The 5,407-nt window shown below is 32.9% G+C and overlaps 1 non-coding gene across 1 annotated transcript; it reads left to right on the top strand.

Annotated features, from left to right (window-relative positions):
- The first annotated feature begins 237 nt into the window (after nucleotides 1-237).
- On the top strand, nucleotides 238-343 carry LOC123782101 (U6 spliceosomal RNA). The gene has a single exon (XR_006776909.1). It is a non-coding gene; the product is annotated as a U6 spliceosomal RNA (small nuclear RNA).
- The last annotated feature ends 5,064 nt before the right edge of the window (nucleotides 344-5,407 follow it).

Below are 5,407 nucleotides of genomic sequence, written 5' to 3' on the forward strand. Positions count from 1 at the left end.
GCCTTCAGCTCAGGGCATGATCCCGACGTTCCATGATCGAGTCCCACATCGGGCTCCTCAGGTGGGAGCCTGCTTCTTCCTCTCCCTCTCCCCTGCTATGTTCCCTCTCTCGTTGGCTGTCTCTCTGACATATAAATAAACAAAATCTTTAAAAAAAAAAAAAAAGAAAAGCCAATAATCAAATTATATGGAGTTTTAAGAGGCCACAAATAGCCAAAACTGTATTTAAAAAGAATAGTGCTCACTTCGGCAGCACGTATACAAAATTGGAACAATTCAGAGAAGATGAGCATGGCCCCTGCACAAGGATGACACACAAATTCATGAAGGGTTCCATATTTTTTAAAAAATAAAATAATAAAATAAAATAAAAAGAAGAATAAAGTTAAGAACTCATACATCTTGATTTCAAAAGTTACTACAAAGCTACAGTAATCAAAACAGTGTGATACTGGCATACAGACAGACATATAGATCAATGGAACAATATTGGGGATCCAGAAATAAACCTATACGTTCATGGCCAACTGATTTTCTACAAGCATGCTGAAACCATTCAATATGGGAAGAATAGTCTCTTCAACAAGTGATGCTGAGACAACTGGATATATACATACAAAAAAAATGAAGTTGCACCCCTACATCACAGGGGTCATCAAAATTAAAAACTTTCATGCATCAAAGGACATTAGCAAGAAAGTGAGAAAACAACCTACAGAATGGGGGAAAATATTTGCAAATCATATATCTGACAAAAAGCATAGTATCTTCAATATATAAAGAATTCTTACAACTCAACAACAAAAAGAAAAGTCGACCGAAAAATGGGCAAAGAATCTGAATAGAATCTGAATAGAATCTGAATCATCCCTCCAAGACAATATATAAATTGCCAATATTCACATACATGAGAAGATGCTCAACATCATTAGTCATTAGGGAAATGGAAATGAAAATCACAATCATGTACCACTTGAATATGTACTCACTAGAATAACTGTAAATTATTCTTAATGGAAAATAACACGTGTTGGTGGAGATGTGGAGAAAGAACCCTTGTGCCTTGCTGGTGGGAATGTAAAGTGGTTCAACCACTGTGGAAAACGGTTTGGAACTTCCTCAAAAAGTCAAACATAGATTTAGCATGGACCTAGCGATTTCACTCCTAGGTTAATACCCAAAAGAATTGAAAACAGGTACTCAAACAAATAAACACACACATAGGTTCAAAGCAGTACTATTCACAATAGCCAAAAGGTAGAAATAGTACAAATGTCCATTGACGTAAGAATGGATAAACACATCATGGTATATTCTTACAACAGAATATTATTCAACCATAATAAGGAAAAAAGTGCTGACACATGCTACAATTTGTAAAACTTAAAAACATATACTAAATAAAAGGAACCAAATACAAAAGTCCACATACTCTATGATTCCATTTTGGGAAATACACAGAATAGAAAAATCCATACAGACAGATCACAAATTGGTAGTCACCAGGGGCAGGAGAAGGGGAAAATGGGGAGCAACTACTTAAGAGATATAGGCTTTCCTTTTGGAGTGATGAAAATGCACAGCATTATGACTGTACTAAATGACACTAAATTGTTCACTTTAAAAGGATTAATCTTACAGTATGTGAATTTCACCATAATTTTTTAAAATTATGCACAAAAAGAGAGAGATCCTTGAAATAATACCCTTTATGTAGATTATTAGCTTCCAGGAGGATTGCCTAAATGCTGAATTCCTAAAGTTTTATAATTTCTCCTTGGAGGACCTTAAAATAAGGTAATATTTAACAGTCTTTTTGTATCAAGCATTATGTCAAAAAATTACATATACTTCCTTTAAACTTAATTATAGCCAAAATTACCTTCAATTTAAAGAAGAAAAACTGAGGTATGGAGAGGTTAAATTGTCCAAAGTTACACAGACGGGAGGAAAATGGACCTCAGATGAGCATTTCACTATTAACTGTTCTTTAACAACAGAATTAAAGAAATAGTTATTCAAATTCAAAAAGAGTTTATTGAGAAGCTGTTAAATTGTGTTTTCATCAATGTGGTACACATAACATTGATGGTACAAAAAATATTTGAAGCATATATGGATAAACATTTTAACAGATATGTGCCTTAAACTGCATTAAAATAAAATGTATTAGATATCAACACTATAACGCCACAGATAGTACTATTTGACACAAGACTACATAAATTTGAAAAGTTAATTTCATAAAGAAAAATATTAAAAATAATAGCTAGCATTTATTGAACATATATGATTTGCTGGGCACTGTTTTAAGGGCTTTAAACATATTAATGCATATATTCATGTATTTAATCAACTATTAATACAGTACTTGCATGTAAAAAATTATGAAGGATCTATTCATATACTGAAGGGTAGAAAACATTGGTATAATTAAAAGAAATAGCTTCTATAGTTAGACCTGAATTTAACTCTGGGTTCTACCATTTAACAACTGTGACATGGACCAGGAAATGATGAATTATTAGCTGTTATACCTGTACATCCAAAGACATCAGACTATCAAAATAGTCAGACTTATTTTAAAAATAACTAAACTTCTAGAAATAAAAAATATAATTATATTCCTGATGAACATAGATGTAAGACTCCTCAACAAAATATTAGCAAACCAAAATCAACAATACATTAAATACGTCAAGTAAATTCAACAGTACACTTGATCATTCACCATGATCAAGTAGGATTTATTCCAGGGATGCAAAGGTGTATCAATATTTGCAAATCTATCAGTGTGATACATCACATTAATAAGAGGGAGGATAAAAACCATATGATCAACTCAATAAATGCAAAAAAATCATTTGACAAATACGACATCCATTCATAATAAAAGCACTCAGCAAAGTGGGTTTAGAGGAAACATACCTCAACATAATAAAAGCTACATATAAAACCCCACAGCTAACAACATATTCAGTGATGAAAAATTGAAAGCTTTTCCTCTCAGGAACAAGACAAGGATGTCCACTCTCATCACTTTTATTCAGCATAATACTAGAAGTCCTAGCTGCAGCAATCAGGCAAGAAAAAGAAATAAAAGTTCTCCAAATTGGTAAGGGAGAAGTAAAGCTGTCACTATGTAAATACATATACATACTATATGTATAGTATCATACTATACATAGAAAACCTTAAAGACTCCACCAAAAAACTAGTAGGCTAATGCATGTTTAGTAAAGTTGAAATATACAAAATTAATATACAGAAATCTATCGCATTTCTATACATGAGTAACAGTAGCAGGAAGAGAAATTAAAACAATCTCATTTACAATTGCACCAGAAAGAATTAAACATCTAAGAATAAATTTAACAGAGGAGGTGAAAAACCTATAGTCTGATAACTATAAATGGAAAGGTCTACCAGGCTCATGGATTGGAAGAACCGATATTGTTAAAATGTCTATACTACCCAAAGCAATCTACAGATTCAATGCAACCCCTATCAAAACACCAATAGCATTTTTCACAGAACTAGAAAAAGAATCCTGAAATTTGTATGGAACTACAAAAGATCTTGAATAACCAAAGCAATCTTGAGAAAGAAGAACAAACCTGGAGGCATCACAATCCCAGATTTCCAGATATACTACAAAGCTGTAGAAATCAAAAGAGTATGGTACTGGCACACAAATGGACACATAGATCAGTGGAACAGAATAGAGAGTCCAGAAATAAACCTACAATATATATGGTCAATTAATCTATGACAAAGGAGGCAAGAATACACAATGGGGAGAAAACAGTCTCTTCAACAAACGGTGCTGGGAAAACTGGACATGCAAAAGATTGAAACTGGACCACTTTCTTACACCATACACAAAAATAAACTCAAAATGGATGAAAGACCAAATGTGAGACCTGAAACCATAAAACTCCTAAAAGAAAACATAAGCATCAACTCTTGGACATTGGCCTTAGCAACATATTTATGGATCTGTCCCTCAGTCAAGGGAAACAAAAGCAAAAATAAACAATTGCGACTACACCAAAATAAAAAGCCTTTGCACAGCAAAGGAAACAATCAACAAAACAAAAAGGCACCCTACAGAATGGGAGAAGGTATTTGCAAATCATTCATTCAATAAGGGCTAATATCCAAATATATGAAGAACTCATACAACCTAATATTAAAAAGAAATAATCTGATTTTAAAATGGGCAGAGAACTGGAATAAACATTTTTTGAAGGAAGACATGGATGGCCAACAGGGACTTGAAAAGATGCTCAGCTAATCACTAATCATCAGGGAAGTATAAATCAAAACCGCAATGAGATATCACCTGTTATCTTTCAGATTGGCTATTATCAAAAACAAAAAAATAACAAATGTTGGTGAGGATGTGGAGAAAAGAGAACTATTGATCACTGTTGGTAGGAATGTAAATTGTGCAGCCGCTATGAAAAAACAGTATGGAGATTTCTTAAAAAATTAAAAATAGAACTACCAGATAACCTAGCTATTCCACTTCTGGGTATTTATCTAAAGTAAATGAAAACAACATTTGAAGAGATATATGCACCCCTATGTCCACTATAGCACCATTTACAATAGCCAAGATACGGAAGCAACCTAAGTGTCCACCCATAGATGAATCCGTATATATATACACACAATAAAGTAATAGTCATAAAAAAGAATGAAATCTTGCCATTTCCGATGACCTGGATGGACTTAGAGGGCATTATGCTAGGTTAATAAATAATAAAGAGAAAGACAAATACCATATGATTTCACAAATATATGGAATCTAAAAAAGAAACAGAAACAGATTCATAAAAACAGGATGTAAACTGTTGGTTACCACAGTGGGGAGGGTTTAGAAGTTGGGCAAAATAAGTAAAGGAGATTAAGAGGTACAAACTTCCAGTTATAAAATAATTTGGGGGATGTAATGTACAGCGTAGAGAATATAGACAATAATATTATAATAACTTTGGATGGTGATAGATAATAACTAGACTTATCATGGGGATCATTTCATAATGTATCCAAATATCAAATCACTGTGATATACACCTGAAACTAATAGGATATTGTTGTCAATTACACTTAAAAAGAAAGGAAGGCAAGCAGGAAGGAAAACCTCCCCCAAATGGCTAAAATGCATAAACAAGCATGGTACACAATAAGAAACATAAATGGTCAAAAAACATACCAAAAGCTGCTCAAACATATTCTAAAAATAAAGACAATGCAAATTCAAAGAACCAGTTAGACATAATTTTACTCCTACTACCAGAGTGGCAAATTGAAGAGGTCAGAAAATACCAAGTGTTGGTGAAAATATAACTGGCACAAATATTTTAGAAAACAGTGTAGCATTATCATGTAAAGTTTAATA

The sequence above is a fragment of the Ursus americanus genome, chromosome 19, assembly GCF_024610735.1.
Source record: "Ursus americanus isolate L20-20 chromosome 19, mUrsAme1.1.p, whole genome shotgun sequence".
Lineage (NCBI taxonomy): Eukaryota > Metazoa > Chordata > Mammalia > Carnivora > Ursidae > Ursus > Ursus americanus.